The 27,996-nt window shown below is 38.4% G+C and overlaps 1 long non-coding RNA gene across 1 annotated transcript; it reads left to right on the forward strand.

The window, feature by feature from the left end:
* Positions 1 to 6,839: 6,839 nt before the first annotated feature.
* On the forward strand, positions 6,840 to 27,719 carry LOC144052197 (uncharacterized). Its single transcript, XR_013294177.1, has 3 exons — positions 6,840 to 6,986; positions 26,305 to 26,411; positions 27,250 to 27,719. It is a non-coding gene; the product is annotated as an uncharacterized LOC144052197 (long non-coding RNA).
* Positions 27,720 to 27,996: the final 277 nt, after the last annotated feature.

The following is a 27,996-nucleotide window of genomic DNA, read 5'->3' on the forward strand; positions in this document are numbered from 1 at the left end:
AGGTTACCAATGGGTCGCCAGTTGTGCTGTGCAGCAAGTAAGGTTGCGCAAAATGCAAGCTATCATCTTGCAAGGTTACTTATCTCATTTATATCAAGACTCTTGTCTTCGCGCTTCACTCCACTTTATTGGGTAGCAGTATACAATAATGGGAAGGTACACACACACACACACACACACACACACACACACACACGCACGCACGCACGCACGCGCACGCACACACACACACACACACACACACACACACACACACACACACACACGGTGATTGAACCAACACTGGTTTTAGTATGGCTCTTATCAGAGTTTGACAGTTTTAATTACAGCTCAGGCAGTGGGAATCCATTGATTTCATGATAAATGTTAGCGCACCTGTGCGCTGAATCCATATCTTTATCTTAATGGCCATGGGAAAATGCTTCATTAGACCTCATTAGTATAATGTGAAGCAATAAGCTCTAATTAGTTCCCCATTGTGTATTGGCACATTTGCTTTCAAATTCCCACACAAACACAAACTGACACGCGCATTTGCATACACTCAAACGGACAATATCGAAAGTCTGTTTTATCACGGTCAACAACAACATTATGTATAATGAATTTCATGACATTAGTATTTGAATGGATTGCATCACTAGATCTGATAATTTTGGCATCATAAATGCATTTTATTATCTCATCCATATTACATACTGTGCACTACTTCCTCTACCACTCAGTGGTTATAATATTTTACATTTAGGCCTAATATAGCCCACTTTATCAAGTGTTTTATGATGTTGGAAATAATATACTTAAAAAAAAAAGTGCTTGGTTCTCACCGTATGGAATGTTTTGCATTTTATTGGTATATATGTATAACCTAGAGGTGTTTTTCATTCAAATATTTACTCTAATTATGACTTAATTACTGTGACTATTTTACATGCAGTCAAAACTTTCCGAACCCGAATATTAGCAATATTCGTGTTGTAAATAATGCACAAAAACCCAAATATGCTCTTATTCAGGTTTCCAAAAACAACATGAAAATAATGTATTTTATCGATGGTAGAGAAATAAGCAGCGGATATGATGTCTTGTTGCGTCATTACGCTGTCCGGTTTACACCGGGTTCGATCACAAAGCCAAGTAGGGAGTTTCTCTGTCTACTCATGCATGTAAACGGCTTATTCCGAATCATCCAGAAACCAGAATTTTGATCTTAACCCGAATATATGTAAACGTAGTCTGTATCTCAGCTTCAGTAAGTTATGGACTACACGTTCTGTAACTGTATTTATATACTTTGGAAAATATGAGAAAATGCAAGATGGGACATATTGTAGTCTTTTACATTCACATTTTATCTGCTAAAAATTTACCAGATTATACTTGTAATCAGATGTCTTTTTTTGTTAGACTTTACGAAGCAGCATGTGGCTCATTACCACGGGGTATTATATTGTATCGATCCCCCCCAAATGTCATCAATTGTATGTTCATGATAATGAGTGACGACGGCTGCTGTGGTAGTCGGGAGGTTTTGTATCCTGCATTCAGTGAGGTTTGAACTCAATGCAGCTTGAGGAGTGACTATTCTAAAGCGGAGTTATTTTGAGAGAGGCAGGTAATGATCGACTCTTGCTGGGAGTCATTTCCTTAGGGAAGAAAAGAATCCAATCGATGGGAATTGACTTGGATTTACATGGCCTTCATGAGACGTTAGATGAAATATAACAAGTTTTACTGCTTAAGTATCATGCGGTCAATAGATGGCATATTGTGAAGAAAACAGTGTAGTAACCAAAAACCTTTGAAATAATAATTGTCTGCAGATAAGGGAAGGCCACCCTTGACCCAAGCTGAATGGCTGCAGCATATTCCTTCTTTTTTTTTTTTTAACGTGTTTGTATGTGAGACGAAAATATGAAAAAATATACGACACAGTCTGACCTCATTATAAATTGAAATGGTATGTAATAAAATGGAGGTAAAAGTCTGACGCTGAGAAGCAGCAAGGTCAAGGTCCACAGCAAAACAACTGGATGAAAGTGTAATAATAGTCATAATGGGGGCAGTTTCAGTCTGTAAACTCCAGCTGTGCCCTCATCTCAACTAGTTCAACTGGCTGCACACAACATCTTGATCTAATATTAATGAAGTGGGAGCTTTGAAAAACAGTGAGAAGCAAGACTAATTATGGAGAGTTTTTGGCTTTGCAGCTCTGCTTTCTCTTCATGCATTGACCTTAAACCGGCTTGTGAAATTATTATTTGTACCATAGTTATGTATGAACACACATGCATGCGTGTAATGTAACGTAAGAAAATGAAGAAGACTTATGAAGAAATAGACAATAACGACATTCTAGAGCGAAATGTGCTGCCCAGTGGGCCCATGCTACAAGGCATGGGTTCTACAACACATAGTTCATATGCTATTTTGATTACATCTTGTTGGAATGACATTCTTTGTTGTTCGGTTTGAGAGAATGTTGATTTTCTCAATACAGACTGGAGATCGGTGAACAGGTCCTTCGAAGGATTTATTTTACAGAATATTCTGGACACGAGTGGGTTTACAAAAGCACAGCTGCTCCTCGCTCGGTGTGTTATTGCTTTAACCCCAGACAAATGGCCCATTGGTGTGGGAATAGAGGAAGCTCCCCCAAACATAATTTAAACACTCACCCAGCTCTACTGAGGAAATTAAAACAGTTATGACTAAATCAAAACAGAAGACTGTCAACAATCTCCACATCTCTTATTCAGCAAAAACTGTACAAGAGCACATGGTCATTCATTGGTAATCGTATTTATATACAGACGCTCCCCTACTTACGAACATTCGAGTTACGAACAACTGTACATATGAACATTTCTGCGCGTACAGTATGTCGAAAAATGTTTAGAAAGAAATGCTGTAAGTTCGATTTTGTATTGCGCGTAGTGCTTCTTTCCGCCGCTAATACCGACGATTGGCGCTGTGAGAGCTCATTGGAGGCTGAGCAACGTGGCGAGGAGGAGGAGGAAGAAACGCCGGTCCCCATGAAGCAGGAAATAACTTTTGAAGCCGATTCCAGCGACGACGAAGAATCTCTCATGATATAAAATCCTCCTCTTCCTCCTCCTCCATCATCTCCTTAAGCATCGAGTACATCTTCCAAAAGTAAGTTAAACGTCTTTTTATTTATCTTATTACGTACATGTACATACTGTGTGTGTCTCTCGCTCTCTCTCTCTAACATACGTAGTACAGTACAGTACTGTACGTATTCTCTCCATTTTATTAATTTTTTTTCAGTACAAACCAATGCAGGTTACTTGTACAAGCCTTAAACATACTTATATAAACCTTCAATATACTTATATAGGCTTTAAACATAAATTATAATACAAAATATAGCACTGAAGCAATTTACGAACAAATTCACCTTACGAACGATCGTCCGGAACGTAACTCGTTCGTAAGGTGGGGAGCGTCTGTAACATGTTTTTAAATATATTTATTTATTTGACCTTCCTATTTGGAACTGAACTCCCCCTTAAGTGGAATTCCTCAGCTCCTACTCCTCCCTTCCCCCACTCTCTTTGCCTTAGGCCCGTGGGTGGTTCAAATAATTTGCTTAATTTGTTGCCATTCAATCTCAGGGCATGGATCAAAGAACTGTTAAATTGCACTGACATGCCAGCGTCGGAGCCAGCGACGGAGGAATACGAGTGAGAGAGGTGAAAAAAAGCCTCCGGCTAGAGGAGGAGACTCACTGCCACCATTGTCGCCATGTGTGTGTGTGTGTGTGTGTGTGTGTGCGTGCGTCCACATGCGTGTGTGTGCACGAGCGAGTGTGACGCCCACTCTCATCTTCAGCAGGCCAAGTCTAGCTGCTGTGTGGATGCCGCTGATAATGGCTGCAGCCAAGTGAGATAAAGTGTCAATATACAATCAAAGCGCTACTACACTCAAATGTTTACTGGAATTAGCATTTATATTTTGGGATTACCACGCAACACAAAAATAGAACGTTTGTAAAATGTCTTAAAAGTTCAACGGAAATTGGAGTCAAATAATCATCATCATTCATGATGCCAGCAAATACTTGGGTCAGTCTTAATCTAAAGAATTAACTCTGTTAAAGTATTTTGATTTGGGCAGAGGGTGGGCGGGGTGGGGGGGATTCTTGTCTCGCCCGTCAACTGCAACCCACCTTGCCCCTCGGTCCAACATGCTTCAACCAGGACCCGGAAGTCGTTCTCATGCCACCATGTTATCGAGCGCTCTTTTAGCTCCAAAACAGTGTCATGTAAAAATTATAATTTGCGTTCCCTCGCAAAACATTTACGTTCCCTCACAATAAATGCGAGATAACGCAAAGTTTTTTTTGCGAGTGAATGCCTTTTTATTTATTTATTTTTTCCCATTCATGTACTTGCGTTTGGATACTGTAGCCTCAAATACGTGGGTGAGAGGTGGCGTCACCCTAGCATAGATATCTGCGGCAGTACCTTTTCAAAATAAAATTATATTAAGCTTTCCCACTGCTGTAAACGCGCCATCCTCGTCACTTTTGGTCACACTAAAGTTGACCCGGAAGTACAACAACTCGTTAAAAAAAATAAGGGGTCGTCCTTTGGCGCTGCCGCGGCCTGGCGGGCCCTGAGGTGTTGCGCTTGCTCTGTCCTGGCGGGGGTCGACGGCTCCCCTCTTTGGTGGAGATTTTCATGCATGCCAGATCCACCACACCAGCATCTATCGAAACTCAGACACAATTTGTTTCTCCCTCAGGTCATTGATTCGGTGGAGGCTGGTGTCTGTGGATCTCACTCTGCTTCGTCTGTCCTTTCTACCTTTCCTCAGTTTCTCCTTCGGGCCCTTGAGGTCTCCCTGATTTGTTGGAATTTAGATGTCTCTGGGGTTGGTGAAGGACTCTGGTTAGTGGCCCGGTGGGTGGTGTCTGGTCGGTGCTGGGCTTCGCTTTTCTTTCTTTTCTTTGGTCCCTCTTCGGGTCTCCTGGCGGCCCCACGACTCTGGCTGGATTTTGAAGTGTTCGGTTTAGGTGAACGGTATGGGAATTGGGCACACACGCACGCACGCACGCACGCACGCACACACACACACACACACACACACACGCACACACACACACACACACACACACACACAAGCACATACCCAAAAAAATAAAAAATATATATAAAAAAAAGGGAGAACAATGATGATGACATGTCAAGTGATCAATACTGAGCTCTCCCCAAAAAGAGAAAAAAAATAAAAAATAAAATAAAATAAAATAAAAAATAAAAAAATGTGTCCCCTCGCAAAAAATACAAAAAAACAACAACTATTGAGTTATCTCACAATCATTGCAAGGGAACGCAATCTTTGCAAGAGAACACTATCTTATTAAGTTATTTGCGTGAGAACGCACCCCCCCACCCCCACCACTACCACCACCACCATGTCACCTTAGGGGCTCCGTATCATTGCAAGCTGAGCAGGCCTTTGCAAATGAAGTAGGTCATCCTTTGTTTTTGTAATTTCTAAATTATTTTATTTTGAAAATATAAATGCAACACGGTTTTGCCCAGCTATGCACATAGCCACATAAAAAAAAATGAAACGAGACGTAGAGAAAGTTTTGATGACGTAAAATAATTTTTGGGTGAGGATCGAGGACTACTTACACTACTTGTATTCATTTCAGCACTACCTATAAAAGGCTACTAGGAGACAGCATTGCTCTGCAGGTTTCTATCCATTATACAAGTAAGTATTGTGCTTAATTTCTCTATATAGCGTACTTGTATTTGGATTAGGATGGTAAAATGTAAAACACACTCACCTCAAGTTTTGCACTATTTAATATGAATGATTGTTTTGAAACTACTAGTCCTGACTGCGGTCGACATTGTCGGTACTGTATTAATGCAGGTAATTTAAGATAAAAGGGGTAGGCAGGGATGACGTAAACTTTTTGGCTCAACGCTTCATTTCCTTTCTCCCTCACGGTCCAGATGCCAAGATGCCAAACAATGCTATTTCTACACAGAAGCAATCCTCATCAGCACTTTCCACTTTACTTTTCTGCCCTATTCTAAAAGTAATTGCAATTAATAAGCTGCGTGAGACATCAACTTAGCACAGAGTATGATCATGAAAAAGCCCATTAGAATGATGCAATTAGCCAGAGGACTCCAATGAGAGATACATGCAATCAAAGTGAAAAAAAAAGGAAAAAAAAGCATGGGGGCGATGTAGCAGTGGGCTGGGGGAGGAAGAAAAGAGCAGATGTTGCAAAAAAGAAGGGATCTTCAAAGAGAGGGATGGAGTTAAAAACCCAGGAGAGGGAGCTGTGGGAGCACTTCTCTTCTTAGGCATAAATGTGACAGAACTCCTCCAGGACCAGCAAAGACTTAGAGAATTAGCAGCACTCGTTTTTCGCTTCACCTTTTGCTTTGAAAAGTGCAAATACAGACAATACAGGGCATTGAAAGTAACTCGTATTTGGCATTTTTAGAGGAACTATCCAAATGTCCATGACCTTAAATAAATGTGTCATTCTGTTGTCCTAATATTAGGAACACTTTTGGGGGGATGTCTGCATTCAGTTCCATCCCAAAACCTAAAAATGTAAAAAAAAATGACAAAAATGGACATAAGCGTTTTTCACATCGCTGTCATACACTGCAAACAGTTCCTAAGTGGACGACCACCACAAAGCATGACTCAAAAGTCCCCAATAAAGATGACCATAAAAAGATACAAGTTTTCATTGGCTTGGAGGCGGGGCTTTATTACGAGTGCATGCTAACCAGGCTTGTACCTCATGGGGCCCGACTGGGCAAGCCGGAAGTGATGATGTGTGTTGCCCTTCCTAAGGACCCACTACCCGTGGCAGGAGCCAAGTAGGTCATGTCACCTTGGCGGTCCAATCCCCGGCTACAGAAGCTAGCTCTGGTGAAGCTAGCTCTGGTGACATGGAATGTCACTTCTCTGGCAAGGTAGGAGCCTGAGCTATGTGTAATGTTAACAAAATGGGGCTTGCCTTGCCATACAGATCAGGATCTGGTACCAGAGAAGGGTTGAAGTCTCTTCCATTCTGCAGTTTGCTGCCTGTGAGAGGTGCTAAACAGGTGTGGGCAATCAGGTGATTGGGAGTAACGGCCAGAACTCAGCAGTGCTTAGTTATTGGAATTATGTGCCCCTGATTTGTTGGAATTTAGATGTCTCTGGGGATGGTGAAGGACTCTGGTTGGTGGCCTGGTGGGTGGTGTCTGGTCGGTGCTGGATTTCACTTTTCTTTGGTCCTTCCTCGGGTCTCCTGACGGCCTCATGACTCTGACTGGAAGTGTTCGGTTTAGGTGAACGGTATGGGATTTTTTAATAGGTTTTAGGTGAACTAATAAATACACACACACACTCGCACATACACATACTCACCTACAGTACATACAAAAATAAAAATTTAAAAAATTTAAAAAAGAGAGCAATGATGACATGTCAAATCGGTAAAATTACCGAATGAACAATACTGAGCTCTCCAGGAAAAAAAAAAAGGGAATTATGTGGTCATCACAGATTGCCCATAACAAACAACATGTTTAAACATAAGGTGTCCATACGAGCACCAGGACACTCTAGGCTGAAGTTTGATGATCCACTTTGTGGTGGTTTCATTGGATTTGTGACGACAAGGCTACATTTTACTCCATATCCTCCCATAATGTAACTTCTTTACAAAAACGCATTAAGACTTCCCACTTTAATCAATTTTAGAAACTGTTTACATGCCTCAATAGTCTGGTGATAAACAAATTTAAGATGTAGAGTAAATGTTGTGTTTGTTTGGTTTAATGTCTAAAATGCATGTTTATTGTAATCAGATGGCATAAGAGTAAATTACACTTCACACTTTTAGGGGAAAGCTGAAAAAAACCCTAAGGAAAAGTCTTTGCAAAAAATTACACAAATAGGGATCTTTCATCTTACGTCTACAAAAATAACTAGTGAATCTCCCCTTTGTTTTATACCTGAGGGACTTAACAATATCTGCATCTCTATCTGTAAGCATTTGGGGGGTGGGAGTTAGGGGGGGATGTACTCTGGCTACAGTCCTTGGCAGTAATACCGCACTTGCTTTGGAATCTGCCTGGAAGCTGAAACAATTAGCTGCAGCTGGATTTCCAGCATTAAGAAGGAATTGCAGCATGCGGAAAATACAAAGTGAGAAGGTAAGCTCTGGTGAACAACACTGTGGATCCAGGAAGATATTAAAGCATAACAATACATCCCTGAATGAATGACACACTAAATTCTCTTTCAAATCACCAAAATCACAGACATAAATAGAAGTATGAGAATAAAAGAGATTTGATTTGAAAGTGCAACATAATACTCACAAGTAGAAAATATTAAAAGAATAACATGAGACACAAAAGAAACAAGCTGCTTTCACTCATAATAAAATGTTCCATATTCAGTCATAATAAAACGTTCCATATTTACAGCTATTGTTTATTAAAACCTGTGCATTTTTGGTGTTGTAAGAAAAATAGATAAATCTGGAGGAGGAAGGAGAATGTATTCGCAGAAAAGCTCTCTGACACATTTTGCAGGTAATGACGCCTCATCTCACAAGACTTCTCAAAATTCATAGCACGGCAGTTTGTAGCAACGAAAGCAACACTAAAAGTCGAGAAACAGAAAAGCATGACGTGAAAAATAACCGATGTGCATTGATATAACTTTTTCTTTGGCTCAGAGTGGGTGTCTCCCATCCGTGAGGTTGTAGGTTCGATCCTCACTACTGGTGACCATGTGGGAATGTCCTTGAGCAAGACACTGGACACCGATTTGCTCCCAGTTGTCCTGGCAGCAGCCGACCACTGGTGTGTGATTGTGTGTGTATGTTTTTAAACCCCGTAAAGCCCTTTGTGTCTGTGAAAAGCGCTGTACAGTACAAATAAAGCTTACTTACCTACTTAACTTTAGAAGTGTTCAGTCCCCAAACTTAAACAATATCATTTAGGGCTCTATTTTTATAACCCTTGCAAATCCGGCACGACAAACTGCGTAAATCTGTGTGGAGGCAGGTTAGACCAGGTGTTGGTAATTTTGCAGAATTTAAAGAAAAAGGGAAATTTCCACCTTTGTGCTAGACTTGAAATAGGGCCCATTGTCCTGGCTTTGGCCCTGCTTGTCTTAAAGATCAACAATCAGACGGATGGAATATCAAGGAACAAAGCACAGACAGCCACTGTAATTAGCATTCTGCAATTTAAAAAGCACTACCCTGACTGATAAAAGATTTAGATTGTTGAGTTATACAACAGGGATATAAAACACATCCTGGTTATTGGAACCAAAAGGTTATGGCATTTACATGCAGCAGCTTCTGAATATTTTACTCGTTGAGGCTGTAACAATGAGGGAATTCTAGCACGCAGATACAAACTCTCTACCTAGTCCACCATTTTGTCTAAAAGCGCAGTTGCACAAGTCGATTTTGGAACATTTTTGGGCAACATTGAGAAAAAAGACAGCAAATTCAACTCACGGGAAGAGTCTAGTTGCCCTGATTCAAACTTTATTGATTATCCATGATCTTTTCTTTTTTTTCTTTTTTTTCTGGAGAGCTCAGTATTGTTCATTTGGTAATTTTACCGATTTGACATGTCATCATCATTGCTCTCTTTTTTTTTTTTTGTATGTGTGTGCGTGCATGTGTGTGTGTGTGTATTCATTAGTTCACCTAAAACCTATTAAAAAATCCCATACCGTTCACCTAAACCGAACACTTCCAGCCAGAGTCGTGAGGCCATCAGGAGACCCGAGGAAGGACCAAAGAAAAGAAAGGAAGGTGATGATCTTTTCTTAATATTAAGACAGTAAGTTAAAACATACTTAGGCAATTATTCTATTAGGCTAACGATTTGTTAGTTTTTTAAAGAATGAAGGTATTTCCGACACATAAACCTTGTTATCGTTTTGTTTTGCCATCATACTCCCAAATGAGTCTCACAAGTGTTTGTATTAATCGTATCACCGCCCCCATTTTTTTGTCCTGCAAACATACTCCAAAATGAGTCTCAAAAGTGTATTAATAATTGGACCTACCCGACATCAAAAACCAGTTAGCTTCATATGATAGATAGACATTGTGTGCCTGCTGGCTTTCTGTTTATTTATGTATATGTGTCTTTGTTCTTTCTGCTTTTTTTAACCTACTTGGGGTAAATCACTACTGGGAATTTGATAAAAAATGTATGCATACTCAATGTCAAATATACAGTATCTGCACAACCTCTTGTACTTTAACAACTGTCCCAACTATCGCAGAAGAACACTCTTATTTAACTAAAATGCTTCCAGTGCACAATACTGTATGTCAAACAAATTGTGGTGATAAGAACAGTTGATTTTCTTGCACACCCTTTTTTTTTTCTACAAAGTTCTTTTAATCGCCTTGATCTTCTATAAAATAAAAGGTCCTTAAAGCTCCGTTCTGCAAGACATGCCCTTTACAGTAATTACAGTGAGTGGAAGTAGGCATGTAGAAGAAGGATACTTTAGAGGGGCTGAGTTCACTGTGTGCAATAATGCTTTGCTTACAACGTCTGCTTGTGTGTACAATGTGCAGAACATGATGTCTAGGACCTGCTGAAGTCATTGCAGAAAAAAAGATGTTTTGCCCAAAAAAAACAAATTCAACATAGAATAATAGGGGTGTGAATTGCCTAGTATCTGGCGATTCGATTCTTATCACGATTCATAGGTCACGATTCGATTCAATTATTCCCGATGCGAATCTATAAATTGATTATTGCGATTTTTTGTTGTTGATTTTTTTTTAAATTGAGAGAATACTAATCAGTAAACTTGTACATGTACACTGCAAGATTTGTGTGAAAATCTATTTTTTTATCTGAAAATTCAGGCTTCTAACTGAGCCACTGCATTTAACAAACAGGTTGCAGTCTGTTTCATGTTTGAACAGCACTGAAATAAAATATTAAGGTTTAATGTTCCATTAATATAACATTCTTCCATGCTTAATGTGTGAATCCTAACCCTAAAAAAATAATGTTTAAAAATCGATTCGGACGCATATCGAATCGATTCGAGAATTGCGCACTGTAATATCGCGATATATTGCCGAATCGATTTTTTCTAACACCCCTATAGAATAAGAACTTTTAGATGAACAATATTGTTGTTTTTTACAGTAGCGCCTTTCAGGGGACCCAAAAACACTTGATACAATGTCCTTGATTTGAACTAAAGTAAAATTTTACTGTTTACTCCTTTTATGTACAGTTGTAAAGTGTGCGTATCCCCACCTTTAGAAAGCTGCTCAACAAATTGTTATAATAATGAATTGGTCCTTAAGTTAGGTTTTTGTCATGTGCAGGATAGTATGCAAGAGTGTGAAAAAGAGCAAGAGAAAACAAGAGCCTGGTCCAAAATGGCAGAAGAAGCCGATGTCAAAGGTCAATTAGTAGAGAATGGTTCTCATGTTCTTATGTTAAATTCTGTCTTAATGGCAGAAGCTATCTACCATAGCAAGAATGATACAAACTTAGATAAAGAATCACATACTTGTCTTATAAATCCTCATTTTTGAGTGGTTTTAATTTCTGACAGGTTATTTAAATCCTCCACCTGCACCCTCATTTCTCTTTCTTGTGTTTGTGTGTTTGCAGGATTACAAAAAGTAAGCAGATGTACAAAATACATTGGCAAAAAACAGTTATGTACATATCCCAGCAAATTGATTAGGTACGTTCTTATCTAGTTGAGTAAATTCAAGAAAGTTATAAAATATAGTAAATCATGTTTTAATAGCCATTGTCTTGCATAGAATTGTTTTTTCTTTAGACATATTTCAATAAGGCGATCAAAATATCACAATGGAAAACACTTTGAATGATTTTAAATCATCAATCAAGCAATAATGAATGGTCACTATTATTTGCCTTCTCGTTGTTATTTTTAAAAAAAAATTACAATTGGTGGCCAGTTGAGTTATGGATGAATTAAGATCACAAACAAAAAAGCTATTAAACATATAATACTGTATCTACTTAACATGATGATTCTGTATTTCAAGTTCAATTTCACTTCTCTGCACATCTCAGTTATTCACCTTGGACATCTGTTTACAGTTAAGATTTTCACCGTGTGCATTGGGGAGAGAAAAAAAAAATCATGCAAGCGTAAAATACGAAATAAATTCTCCAAATACCGATTTAAATCCACCCTTGCAGTTCTCTGCGTACACAGTGAAGGCATCTCTGCATCTTTCAAAGCAGTTTTGAAATACACTGAGAGCGCATATGTGAATATTGATTTCATTTTTCTTTGCTCCTTCATCTGTCAATTACTGTGCCAGATAATTGCCCAGAGGTTGAACGGCAGAGTGCATCTATTTTGGAGATACTTTAATATTGTTTGAGCGAAAAAACAATGATACTGGGCAACCTTCAACTTGCTCGGTTCGAATAGATTTGTTTTGTACCTTCAGAATTGCATTCTCGTGAATAATAAATATATGGTGGTGAATACGCACACTGATGGGATATGCGATATAAAGAGACTATTTTTTTTTATGTTTCAACACACAATATAATTGAGATACTTTCCATTTCAATCAAAACTGTTCATACTTGCTTAAACTAGCAACAAAACATCAACTGTCAGGTTATGACATCAATTTCACTTTCCTTTCTTTTCTTTGGTCCTTCCTCGGGTCTCCTGACGGCCTCACGACTCTGGCTGGAAGTGTTCGGTTTAGGTGAACGGTATGGGATTTTTTAATAGGTTTTAGGTGAACTAATGAATACACACACACTCACATGCACGCACATACACCTACTCACCCACATACAAAATTAAATAAAATTAAAAAAAGAGAGCAATGATGATGACATGTCAAATCGGTAAAATTACCGAATGAACAATAGTGAGCTCTCCAGAAAAAAAAAAAAAAAAAAACGGTTATGACATCAATTACAGCATAAATTACAAAATCTGACAAAAGGTGTTACACTATGTAAAAATACATGTCATACTTTTTTTTAATGTGAGAAAACAGATTTATTTGACTCTCCTGTTTTGGAACCGTTCCCTTCATTGATTGATTGTTTGAACCAAGGGCCTTAACCAGCAGCATGATATTTAAAATCATTGGTATTTGTTATGTATTTTTGAGGAGTCTTATATTTCAGTGGGTTCTTTTTTTTTTCTTTTTTTTTTCTTCTTTTTTCTGGAGAGCTCAGTACTGTTCATTTGGTAATTTTACCGATTTGACATGTCATCATCATTGCTCTCTTTTTATATATATATATATATATATTTTTTTGTATGTGGGTGAGTATGTGTATGTGCGAGTGTGTGTGTATTCATTAGTTCACCTAAAACCTATTAAAAAATCTCATACCGCTCACCTAAACCGAACCCTTCCAGCCAGAGTCGTGAGGCCGTCAGGAGACCCGAGGAAGGACCAAAGAAATTTCAGTGGGTTCTATTCAGTAGGATTATATTGACCAGAAGAGTTTCTCATAGAGCAGATCGGCATTGATGTAACTCAGCATCCAACAACTGATATCATGTTGGCCCTCTTTAGACAAAAAAAAGTGGTTCAGATTGAATCAGAAGCACCGATACTGCTTGCATTCCAAATTAGTTTAACACCAACTGCTGTATCCTGCATGTTTTAAAAGTTTCCCTCCTCCAACACACCTGATCAAATGATCAGCTCAATAAAAAAAAAACTCTGCAGAAGCTTGATAATGATCCTGCTCATTTGAATCAGGTGTGTTGGAAAAGGAAAATTTCTAAAACATGCAGTATCTCATAAGGACCTCATGATTATCCCACGGACCTGTTCTTTAAAAAAAAAAGTTGTTTTTTTTAAACTCACCGGTGAGGGTACATTGTGATTTCCGAGTAATGTTATGGAAATGATCAATTGAAAATGTAAACACTTGCAGAGAGTTCTGGAAATAGTTTTGTACATTGATATTTATCTGTTTCCTCTACTTTGTCAAATCATCAACATGATCGGTGTCTCCACGTAGATGAATATCATTAATGTAGATAATTATCATGAACTATTAATGACAAGTGATTGAAGTTCATTTGAGCAAATTTCTTATTTCAGAAGTGTATATCATCTATTAGTACACAAAAAGTTGCTTTCACTTTCAAAATGTTTTGTGACCCCTGTTCTACATTATACAGTAAATCTCACTCACCCAAAGTTGGACACAATCTCTGATTCAAATTCAGATTTAAAAAAAATAATTAACAGATGAAGTAATGGAAAAAACATTTTCTAAAGTTATCAACTTTATTTTTATTTTCAAAAGTTATCAGCTTTACAGCGAAGTAATAAGTAACCATTTTAAACTATTACAACTTAAACCATTAAAACACTGAGGTCCCTACTTAAAAGGTACACAAACACTTCTTAAATTTTATTGCTAAGAAGAAAATATAGAAAATATAGAAAATATACATATATAGAAAATAAGAAAATATACCTACACATTAAAACAACAGTATTCGACATAACGTTAGTGTGTTTTCACAAAAGCAAATGCCACCGTTTGTAAATGCAGCAAAACAAACACATCAAACAAACTTTTTTACAGACGGTGATACAAAACTTAAGCAAGTGGAAACTAACGCATGCTGTATTCCTAAATATCTTGATAGTATTCGTTTAATAGGACCTGAACTAACTCTTATCTGCATTTATACCTTCGCCTGTCTTGACTACTTTCATAAAAACGCCACACATCAAACCTCAACGGCATCAGTGCCGGCTGCAAATGACACGCTGTCAGAATGTGACATTGCCATCACTGCGAGTGAGCCGCATGGGAGCGGCTTGAGACAACAACGCCGCGCATGCGGAAAAAAGCTCGCTTGAGTCGACCGGTGTTTAGACGCTCAATCAGGAGGGGCCAGAAGGGGCTTGTCAGTCTCTGGGAGTCGCAAAGCTGGCTCCATCTGTCATGATGAAGCCCGTGGCGCTTCAGCGTTCTTCCACACAAAAGACAGGAAGTCACCAGGAACTACCAAGCCAAGATAAAGTAGTGGATTGCATCAACACAGAAGTGGAAAAGTGGAAGTCAACCTTAAACATTTCTAATATGTTATACTGTATGTGAGTTAAGCAGCAAAATCCACTCGTTTTCATCCATATTAGTGGGCAGCCATTTTACCACTTGCTGTTGACTGAAGATGACGTCAATGTTGCTCAACAACCAATCACAGCTCAGCTTTAGAAAACAGGTGAGCTATTAATCAGAATAGCATATATTAGACTAGTGAGGTCACATAGGCTAAAGTATAACATATTAGTGTCAAAAAAATGTTTAAGAAATGTTTAAGGTTGACTTGACCAATCGCAGCTCACCTGTTTTCTGAAGCTGAGCTGTGATTGGTTGTTACCTGAGACCTGAGCAACATTGATTTCATCTTCAGTCAACAGCAAGTGGTAAAATGGCCGCCCCCTAAGAAGGATAAAAATGGCTGGATTATGCTTCATATCTCTTATTCCACAAATGTAACATAAATCGGAATTGTATGTTTAACATCTTATTGTCAACATATTTGTTTTTAAGAGAGAGACAAGTGTGAAATATCAGTTTGGTTATGTGGTCAGTACTTTTTTTTAGTCAAATTCTCTGAGATTCCCCTCTCCTATATTTTCCTCTTGACAGAATCTGCAAGATTGAAGAATGAGAGGGGTTTGTTTATCTAAACTTAATCTTTCAGTGCAAATAAACAACAAATGTATACTTTTCCTATGAAGTTTCTGACATGCAAACTTTAAAAAAATAATAAAATAAAATACTGCTGAATAATAGGCTCGTAGTCAATGTTCTAATAATGATATGGCAGGGGGCTTTTAAGGCAAAATATACATTCTTAAGTCTCATGTCAGCAAACCTTTAAAATAATGATGCGGTGCCTGTATCCACAAAGGGTCAATTTTATTTTTCTGGCACAAATAAGAGAGAATAAGAGAGTTTGTGTAAGTGGTTCTTTTTAAACAGACTTATTTGTATGTCTGCTGTCGGAAAATTCCCTCGAGCAGAGAAAGATGCTCATTAGTACTTTGAATAGACGGCAGCACACTTTGTACAGAACCCACAGAGTGCCGTATTAGCGTGTTCAGAAGCTACTAAATATGAGATATTTATATTTTTTGTCGACTAAAACACACCTGTAATTTGTACTTATGTAGTGGGACACCTAATTATATTATATCCTGGGTGGAGTTTGCATGTTCTCCCCGTGCCTGTGTGGGTTTTCTCCAGGTACTCCGGTTTCCTCCCACATTCCAAAGACATGCATGGCAGGTTAATTGAACACTCTAAAAATTGTCCCTAGGTGTGATTGTGAGTATGAATGGTTGTTCGTCTCTGTGTGCCCTGTGATTGGCTGGCAACCAGTTCAGGGTGTGCCCCCGCCTACTGCCCGAAGCCAGCTGGGATAGGCTCCAGCGCCCCCCGCGAACTTAGTGAGGAATAAGCAGCTAAGAAAATGGATGGATGTATATATATATATATATATATATGTAAATGTTTGTTCACATACCCTCCAACCCTCCCACCCCAACTAATGCAGTTGAGTAAATAATACAAGGATACTTTATACCAAATCAATAGTTTATTTGTATGCAAAAAATCATCAACTAAACGGATTCTTCAAAAAGCCTTCATCCAAATCAGTAGAGGGCCACTCGTTACCTTAGTCTTAATTAGTATGTCTCAATGAGCCTCCCCAGACGTGCTCTCAACACAATGTGACAGCACAAAGGGCCAACGAATGGCAGACGACGCGGCTGCCAGTGTTGCTACAATGGCATGTGGGCCGCAGTGTTGTCACGAAAAGGTTTATGAGCCTTGAGACACCACATTAGGAGGCCATCCTCGCTTGTCATCAGAGCTTTAATTGCCAGAGCCAGGTGCAAACAGCATGTAATCTTGTTTGTCAGCTGCACAGTTTTATTTTCTAATTTCGTCCTTTTGACAAGCAATTTGGGAATAGTGAGGGATTTGGGAGCGCAGGCGGCCGTGAGTCAGCGGGGCGGAGTCGGATTTGACAAAACTGCAAGAGGAGGAAATAGCGGGTGTCTGATGTGCATATTAGGTGTGCGTGTTTGTGTGTGTGTGTTTGCGCACGCACGCCAACTTGCTTCATCTCCCCCTGTCCGACCTTGTAATCTACAGTATGTTGCTTTCCCTGCTCCCTTTGTCCTGAGGAATGCCTGCCTCATTGTGTGCGGATAATTAGCCTCCCGCTCGGCTCCTCACACACACGCACGCATGTACACACGGACAGACACACACACAAAAATCAATTAAGTGTACTTGAGTACATATCAGTTATTGTATTGTTGCCTGTAATGAATAGAAAAATGAATGAATGCAGCAATGTGACTGTAGTTTCACTGAAGGCCAAACATTGCATCCATCCATTGTCTAAACCGATTTTCCTTAGTAGGATCAGTGGTGTGCTGGAAGCTATTCTAGAAAACTTTTTGCAAGAGGCCTCGTACATACTGGACTGAAGAGTTCACGTTAGCATTTACACCACAGAACAATTAAGTCAACAATGTAAATAAAATATTCAAATACAATCTTCATTGTCCAGATATACATTTGTCATTTGAAAAATCTGATGGCCAATAAAAGGTCAAGCTAAAACCATTTTAATCTCAGAAAACTTTATTTTCATTTTCAGTTAACTTTAAAAGAGATGCTGCTGACCCTGGGAACCTTCTGAACCTTTTGTTTTTGTTCGACATTAAAACAACTTGACAAGAAGAGAAAAAGACCAAATTTGTTCAAAGGTTGCCACGCTTGCCTCATTAGTTAAAAACTTTATTCGATAAGAAGCAGTTCATTATGAGACTGTGCTGCCAAATATTGGACCACAAAGCAGACTCAAACAAGCAGAACAATTTGACAGTGTATTTAAACAAAGGAGCTCAACAAAGTGAGAAACAAAAACTAATGAAATAACAAAAACAAAAAAAAAACTTCAACAGCATAACATAACATTGACTAAGCTGGAAGGGTAATAAACACATACTACCAAATCTACTAATTAACCCGAATTAACATTACAGTTAGAGTAACAATGCTACCTGGTTACAAACAAACAAAGCATAGTCACGGTTAGAGCTTCACACAAAGTAATACCTAAGGATGTTTGATACCACTTTTTACCGATCCGATACCAAGTACCAATAACACTAGTACATTTGCTACGTAGAATCCCCCCCCTCCCCCCCAAAAAAAAAAACAATGACAGGCAAACCTATGAATCTCAATATAGCATAAAATAAATGGCAATTTTCAATTTGTCCAATTTCTAGTTCTTGATTGTAAAACATCCACTAGAGCAGGGGTGGCCAAGTAGGGTCCTCGAGAGCCACTATCCAGCCTGTTTTCCATGTTTCTTTCCACTAATACACCTGATTCAAGATCAGGAACGTTATCAGGCTTCTGCAAAGCGTGCTGATGAGCTGGACATTAGACAGGCAGGATAGGGGCTGTCGAGGACCCAACTTGGCCACCCCTGCACTAGAGGGTGGCCAGTACTGGTATCTGCCAGACTTGAAAAAAGGCCGGTACCGGCCTCATACTCATACCTGATAATGGTAAATACCCGTGAGAAGATGTCATTACCTCATTCACTCCCAGCCATTTTCACTGACGCAATCCCCTTCTCTCTCGACTGTTTTATTGGATTTTGACTGATTCTGCAAGGCCCACAAAATATTGTGTGTGTATGGAACTTACCAACAGAAAGATTAGAGTCTCTTCTTTTATCTGGAAAAAAGTATATTTCTATCCGTTTCCGTTTTACAGTAATTAGCATTAGAATATAGCTAAGTTTCATCATTATTCACAAATCTGTTTAAAACACTGGGGGGGGGAAGCCTTTTTGCAACATGGCCCTGATTGATCTCGTATACTCTGCTGCCACCTGCTGGCCATTTTTGTAATAACTATCATTGCTTTATGTTTTCTCTTCAGTTCAGAGGCTGCATCAAACAGACTTTTGTATACTTAAGCATAATTATTATTTTTTTAAATCATATAAATACGTTTTTGGAAACAGTAATATTTAAAATAGAACGCATTTTTATGTTTTGGGGGGCAAATGAGTTGCTGTATTCGATATTGTGGCAGTGTTGCACTTTGCTAGTAGCCTATAGTGTGGTGGCAAAGCAAGTATTTATTATTATTCCTTTTATTTTAATTTTACATATACACAATTAATAGTGATATTTAAAAAAATAAAAAATAAAAAAGTAGCCGAATGCACAAAAAAAGACATTGGATGGCTAATTAATCCAAGCTAAAGATTCACCCCCCAAAAAAAGGAAAATAAAGAATTTAGCATGTTTGCCCTGGAGGGGCAGTAAGAGAGACGAGTACAATTTGCTCAGCTCATTGGAAAACTACAATTCTGAAAACAGAATAATTTGTTTTTTTTATTATGTCCCCCTCCTCCACTGTCCTTACAAAACACACACCACCATTAATACCATGCTAAGTAATGGTTTAGGAAAGTTTTCTACAGAGCCTGGTGATAAAGTTTTAATCAATCTGTGCTGTCTTCCCGCCAAGCCATGTCACCCTCTTATTTAATTAATTCTGCTTTTGTACTGGTTAATGCATTTTGGCAGTCAAGTACCTTCGGGAATACAGCGAGCTCTTGTAGTGCTTGTAGCAGCCCAGACAGACATCACGCCATATTTCCAATGCATGGGGAGTAGGAGAATGCAGGAATGTCTCACCTTAGGGCAACATCTCATTCTTGTCCGGATGCACACCTGATGAGACCTGCTACAGACCATCAAGAAAACATGCTTAGCCTCTTTTGTATTTTTGGACATATTGCGTCTCGCCAAGGGTATTTGGATGCGTTACACATTAAGGTCATATTATTTTAATGTAACTACAATGCACCGTGTGACCTTAAAGTGATTATTTCAATGGTTTGCTGTATGGATTAAAAATGATGCATCTCTTGTTGCCATGGCGACCTAGTAGTGGACTAACAATGACACCTATGTTAGTTGTAACATTTTTTTTTTTTAATCTAACCTCAAATTATGTCGGTACAGTTTATCATCTAAATTGATTTTGAAATGCTTGTGAAGCTTGGAGTTGGAACAGTGTTGTCTTTTGTTGGGTTAAATTATGTTGCACTTTTGCCAAGTTTGAAAAAATATCAAATGTTATTATGTACCCGATAATTGAGTAACTTTATCATACAGTAAAGTTGCGTTAATACACTAGCACCTGTATACGTTTTGCAAGATTTGCCACTTCAAACTATACACAAACGTGAAATTTGTCATTTTAATTGTACATGTGCAATTAAGTGTTCCTCCACTATTTGATGCCATAGGGAACCCTGTTAATAATGAACCTATAGATACCACAACGAGAGTCAATGAGATGTGTGAAACAACTTTATTCCATGTTTTGTCTTCAAGAAAAGTAATGTGGGTCTTCTGCCCAGATTTAGTCATAACTGTTTTAATTTCCTTATTTCCTCAGTAGAACTTTTATCTGGGGATGTGTCTTTGTGAGTGCTGTCGCGATTGCTGCCGGCATGTCTGGAGGACCTCCTCTATTTCCACAACAATAGACCATTTGTCTGTGGTTGAAGTCAATGTGTTAGTATGATGTCTTTAAAGTACCTCATGTCCGGTGAACTCCGGGTGGGCTGTTTGCTGGAGGCTTTGTGGTACCGCCCTTCAAGATAGTATAAGAATGTTGTAAATCCACTGTAATCTTGGCACTTGTGAGAGGCTGCAGCCACTGTCTGGAACTCACTTGTGCCCGGAATATTTTGTAGAAATAAAAGCTTCGAAGTGACTGTTCATTGATCTCCAGCCTGCATTCGGATAACCAACATTCTCACTACCCGAAAGAAAACGAACACGCGACCACTGACAGTAGTGGGAGTCGTGCCCCCTATTGAACAACAACCACTCACCAGGCTTAACGCATCAACAACCTGGCCATGCCAATGCTGCATTTTACATTTTAGCTTTGATGACATACTGTAGTGCTTCAGCAAGACGGCAACCTTTTGAAAGTGGTTCCTTCACACTGGAAATTTGGCCAGCCTCGCAGCCAAATGAATTTTATAATAAATAATTTTGTGATTGTGCTATTTCCCCTTTTTGCGCAGTCATGCCAGAGATTAGCTAAGCAAGTCAAATTTCCTTAATAGAGAATGTCACCTCTTGAACGTCACAGTTAAATGTATCCTACACTTTGCTCTCCAAACTTTCAACTTTCAGTGGTTATTTGTGAGTTTGAGTGCTTGCTCTATGGACTTTTAATGATGCATAAGATGCTTGAGGTATCAGGTCAGAGGTTGATAGTTGATGCATCATTCAAGTTTGATCCTTTGTTAAAAAATCGACCATGCCGAGATGCCCGAAACCATCGAGTGTCATGTAGGCTTCTTGCATCACACATGCACATTTATACATAACGCCTTTCAGAATACATGAATCACATATGGGCACCCAATACCGCTGTTGTTTGCAGTCTGCCGTCATGCAGAATAGTTAACACAGGCAACAGCAGCGCATGAATATAAAGGAATTATGTGAACCTGCTATTCACACCCTCTCAACAGCTCCTTCATTTTAATTCGCTTACACCGACAGGACATTGTTGACTTTGCCCCTGATATCGTTTTGGTCAACTGTATAAATAATGGGAAATATTCAAGATTATGTAAAGGCGTGTGCAAAGGCTTATATAAAAAGAGAAATATAAACCCTATACTATGAAAATAAAATTCAAATGTTACAAGGAAAAAGCTACAATATGGATAGTTATTAGTTACCACGTTTTTTTTTTTAACATAAATTATAATATGTCTGAGAAAAAGTTCTCATTTTCAAGAACACAGCAAATCGATCAGTGTTAAATTTCCAGTGTTCAATTAAATATGCAGTAAGCAGTGTTATTGTAACACTGTTACGATAAAAAGTTACACTGTCAGAGTAAATTTGCTTGAATGAATGAAATAATGTTGTAACCTGAATAGCACTACCTATTAGTGTTAAATTGACAACACCCTCATTTCCGGTGAAGGACAAACTTTCCATTTTTAATTTTTTTTTTTTTATGCATCCAGGTGTTGTTGTTGATGGGGTGGCAACCATGAGAGCGTGGGTTCAATCCCAGGTGTGATTCTGATACTGACCCCCCAGTTATTCTTGATGCTGTGTCATCAGTAATCAAAATGTCAAATGCTTTGAGGGCCTTGTAAGGAGGAAAAACGCTACATAAATGAAGTGCCATTTACGAGATTAAAGTGTAGTTTGAGTTACATTTTTAACACTGACTAGTGCAATACACTCATACGTGTTTAAACACCAGAGTTACTGTAAGTGTAGTTTGGCAGAATTAAATGTTTAACACTGAGACTAGTGTCGAGTACTTTCAACACAGTGTTTACCAGTGTCGATTTTTTTAACACTATTCAGTGTTGGAGTAATACTGGGTAAGTGTGAAAAAAGTAACACTTTGAAAAGTGTAAGATTTTCACTCATTGGTGTGGACACATATAAACACTTTTATAGTGCTAGATTTAACACTCTCAGTGTTAATCTAACACAAATTTGCAATGTTAAGAGGTTATTTTATGTTTCTTGGATGTTTTGACATCTCATGTCAAAGACTTACAAAATACTGAGAATAATTAATCATTTTACAAAAATATTTCAAACTTTAAATAGAGGACTATCAGTTGTCAAGTATTTTTTTTTGTGCAAACAATGAAACAGTCAATGTTTGTTATATTAGCATGCTTATCAGTATAGCTATTTAACGTGATAGTGTAAATGTGTGCTCTTCGTTGATCTTGAAAAAAAAAAAAGAATTGCAGGGATTGAAATCACCTTGATTATTAAGATTTGTTTTATTTTGTTTTTACACCATCACCCAAACTGTGTTTCAACAAATATTTAATGGTGCAGTATAAACCAATTCATTTGGACATCAACTTGTTAGATTCACACACAAAAAAAATGTTTTCTTTTCAGTGTGTTCTCCTGGATGAGAATAATCCAGTGTGAATTATTTATGTCAAGGTTATTCTCATTTTATATTCACTTTGGTTAACTGAGAAAAAAAAAAAAGAGTTTTGGCAAAGGAGCTGTGGTAGTTATGACTACTAGGCAGCCTACACAAACACACATCAGCACACATACACACGCTCTCACATGCATATTACACACATTTGGTAGGCGTAATTCCCTCTGGCTGCCCACTCATGTTTCTTCCCCGTTGAACTTGTCCAGGGATTTCTTTCTTCATCTGCAGAACACAAGCGTACTCGTGGTGGTCCCATGCCTTGTTTTCTTTTCTCTGAATTTTCAATTTGAAATCCCACAAGGCCCCTGAGAAGGATCCTGACAAAGTCTTTTAGGTGTCCATCTACTTAGTTAGCTGGACTCCCACCCACTCCAACCCCCTGCCAGCAAGTCTTGCAGCAGTCTCATCGCTGACTTCTATCTCTTGTCAAATTCAAGGCTTTCACCCCAGGAAGATAAGGCACCAACTGATCTTTTGGTGTTATGGTGTGGCCAGACACTGCTGGAGGAACTTTAATAGGAAGAGAAAGCACTGATGTTTTTTAAACTTTGCTTGAGTTAAGACGGGTGCTAGCGTGGAGTCCAATCATTCTGCTAGACAGATGACTGGGTACAAAGACATGACATTGATGGTGAAATAACCTCTGCGGTAAGGCAGCGGTCTGAAACTTCGCTCAAGCTTCATCACACACTTTTTCTTTCATTTTAATTTGTGGCATCGTTCAACTGACAGTCTGGATTCAGGCACGCAGGTTTTGTTTTCTCCAAGGACACAGTTTGTGTTCAGTCTGTTAGCACTGATTGGGTAATATGACACTCAAAAGCATGTGTGTTTGTTTTTGACTCAAAGGATTAGACTTTTAGAATGCAAACTTAGGCTGAGACAGAAAAGTTTGGAGTTGTGCTCCATCCTGTAAATGACAATACAATTACGAAAATAGGGTTAGTGTTATCAATGTATTGTAAGGGACGAGCATAAAACTGTTGAGTTGATTAATGGATTGGAGAGAATAATGTCGATTATGCCGTAATGACAGTTGACAGTTGTTTAGCTGGAAGTATTCGAGGGAAAGTTTTAGTAGCATGTGGTTACAAGTAGCAACAAAAGTTAGTTTGAGTTGATCAAGGAAATCTTTGTAAAGGACAGTAACATGACCAATATTCAGACCTTTTCGCTAGACCTCAGAATTATGGGGGCACACAAAATGCTTGGGTGGGGGTATTATTATTATTATTATTATTATTATTATTATTATTATTATTATTGGTATTATTATTATTATTTAGGGGTGTCAGGCGATTAAAATTTTTAATCATAATTAATCGCATGACTTCAATAGTTAACTCACAATTAATCGCAAATTTTACTTCTAAATGTACAATAAAATGTACAATAAAAAAAGTTTTCATACTCTTGTTAGCATAAAAGTGGAAACACATGTTAAACTAATAGAAATATGGCTAAATATTTTAGTCATTGATACACTAATTTCATAATAATTCATAACGAGTGCGATATTGAATTGTGTTGAGCTAAATTTTCTGCCACTAGATGGCATAATTGCATTTGTAAGACGTTGGTGACAGCTCAATGCATTTTTCTTTTCATATTAAGAGCTATCTACTCTTTATCATGAAGTAACTTATTAAATTCTGCACATTTTTAAAATTGTAAAATACAAATTTACCCCAGTCTCCACAAATAGCCCTATATGCATTATTTTTTAAATTTATTACTGCTAAATTTTGACGTGGATGTGTCTGCTGTGTTGCACCTGGAATTCCCACTGTACAGGCTTTCCAAGTAAGGTCATGAATCACGTTTTAAACAATCGTGGCGGTAAAGGGACTTTAAATTAACTAAAAAATAACACACAAATTTTGACACCCCTATTATTATTATTATTATTATTATTATTATTATTATTATTATTATTATTATTATTATTATTTATGGGATAAAGATTGACCAAGTACCTTTGTTTATATTAGGCCAACAACAGTTTACAAATTAGCAGATTTTGAGGCTAATACGATAACTATATGCAAAATGGCGGACACACTATGTATTGCACGGAAAAGGCACCCTGCCCAAGGCAGAAGCTGTACGCTGAGGTTCAGTACAGGTGATAAAATGATGACGTACAGTATAAAGGAGAAAACATTTTTGGTTTGCTGCAGGTTGATAATTGAAGTTCAGATTGTCTTTCATAAATACAAGAAATACCAATCTGGAGGTCATGGGTTCAAATCTGAGCTGCGACCTTTCTGAGTATGGTTTTGGTGTTCTCCCTGTGCTTGTTTCGTCATCATTTAAAAAGAACATGAATTGTGTTTCTGTCCTCATACCAATGCATCGAGCATCTTGGTGGGCGGGCATAGTCCCCTCTGGCCCGCCACAGCGACGGGTGTCGCTATATGGTGTTTGTTCTCTAGCAAGTTTCAATTTAACTCTCTGGTTATAAAAGATTCCAAAAAAAATATGGATCCATGCTGACCTTTCGTACAGACTGGGGATTAGTGAGACATGGCAAGACCCTCATTAAATACATGTGCCTCATAATACCGTCAATACTTCTTCATGATGGATTGACAGCTCAGCACCAACTTACCACTTTCTGCAGCTTTGCCAAGTTTAATGATGTTTCAAAATGTGGTAGCCATTAAAATAACTGATGATACACAAGTGCAAACTTAAAATCACATTGGCCATAGATAGCATCCAGAAAGTATTCACATTTCATGTTACAGCCTCATGCCAAAATGGAGGGGGAAAAAACATTTTTCTCATCAAAATTCTACACGACATGTCGAAACATTTATCTTGTTGCATTTTTTCAAAAATAAATTTAAGAGACATCACATGACAGTGGTACCTCGTTTGAACATAATTTGTTCCTGTGAAGTGTTCAAAGTCCGATTTGTTCAGCCTCTGAAACATTTTTTCCCATAAAAAATAATGTAAATGCAATTACATGGAAACCTCAAGTTACGGCCGAGTTCCTTTCCTACGCTGGCGATGTGATCCGAATTTCGACTTAAGTCGGATTTCCCAGTTAAAGTTGATATTTACATCAAAATACTTTGTACAGTAATTTAAAAATATATATTTGCACGGCCCAAAAGAGCTGAAACCAATATTTCGTGTTTTCACACAGACATTCATTGCTGATGGACGGCAGAGCGGAGCTAAATCAAACTTTAACACTGATATGTGACGAGCCAGATGGCGAGCCGACCTGCTGATGGACTCCCGTTGCTGGAGGTAACAACATCACAACTTTAAATAACTTTGAAATGGCGTGATTAGATGTTTCTGGGGTTGGTGAAAGACTGGTGAGTAGTAGGTAATGTCTGGTCGGTGCTGGATTTCACTTTCCTTTCTTTTCTTTGATCCTTCCTCGGGTCTTCTGACAACCTCATGCACATACTCACGCGCATACAAAATAAAAAAATTAAAGTAAAAAAAGAGAGAGAGCAATGATGATGACATGTCGAATCGGTAAAATTACAGAATGAACAATACTGAGCTCTCTCAGGAAAAAAAAAAGAAATGGCGTGATTACTGTGGGAAATTAACGGAAAAGAAGGTGCTACGGACGAGGCACGGGCGCCGTAAAGTCCAAAAGACGTAACTCGATGACTCCCTGTGATCCGTTCCCAAGCTCCAAAAACCGAACATTTTCATTTCTTTCTATATTTGCATATCAAGTTGTACACCCTGTACAGTATTTAAACAATAAAAAAAATGGCCAGTCTGCATTTCCGGGGTGCCACTTAGCGAAATATAATTTAAGCTTTGGGGCACATTTACAATCAATAAACAGCAAAGCCACTCGCAGCCTCAATCCCTCTCCCATTATTATGATGGCTACTGAAGCGCCTGTACATTCAAAGCCAGTAACACAAGATTTCTATTACGAGCATGTCTATATTGACATGTACTCGGGGGCTTGGGGCGTGCGGGGACCCAGGGGTGTCACAAGCATAAAGGAAGATTCAAGCCTCAGAGATGGATTTCTGTCATGATTGTCAATGATCTGCTCACTGGCCCTCTCAGCCAGACAGTGAGCCCAATTTGTATTCCTGTTTCTTTTTTGTAGCTGTCAACGAGATAGAAGTGTGTCCATGTTTGCTGCTGGGGGAGTCAATGAGCCATTGATTTGGAGAACCATGTTGAATCCTGAGATGACTCTATGATGGATGGTGCCTCTCTAAGAGGGCTGGACAACAAAAATATGAGTAAAAAAATAGGACTGCAGTGGAAAACCAAACACTCCTGAAGTCATACAAAATCTTGTCATTTCGGCCTTATCAGCAAACTTCAATGTGTTTAGCTTTTTCTTTGAATATCTGTGGCTTATTTGCAACACGTAAGGCATCTAAAGGACGAGACACATGCAGTGTTAAGAAAACGTGCAAAGAATATAACTATACATTCAAAGGGCATAAAATTCAAAGTGTGTAAAATAAGTACAATTAATATTGGAAAACAACACTGGTAATTGGATTTCCAAGTAATTAAAACAACCACATAGCTTAGCCTTTCATGCTGTTAGCTTAATGCTAATCCTAAATTGCATCTTTGTTGCGGCGTTACAACCTTTAAAGCAACAGATTAAACAAACGATCCAGCAACACATGTAGACTGACAATAAAGTAGTACTCACAGGCATATATTATTTATTCTCTGAGAAGAATGACTAATTTTGTGTAGTACTGATGAGCTGAGAAGTTGCAATGAACATTATATCAGTTTGTCTTTTATTGCCCCCAGGTGGCCATAGTGGGCAGACTAGAAGGAGCAAAGTCGATTCAATTGATGCAGTGTGACAGTGTGTTTAATTTTG

This window comes from Vanacampus margaritifer, chromosome 5 (genome assembly GCF_051991255.1).
Source record: "Vanacampus margaritifer isolate UIUO_Vmar chromosome 5, RoL_Vmar_1.0, whole genome shotgun sequence".
Taxonomy (NCBI): domain Eukaryota; kingdom Metazoa; phylum Chordata; class Actinopteri; order Syngnathiformes; family Syngnathidae; genus Vanacampus; species Vanacampus margaritifer.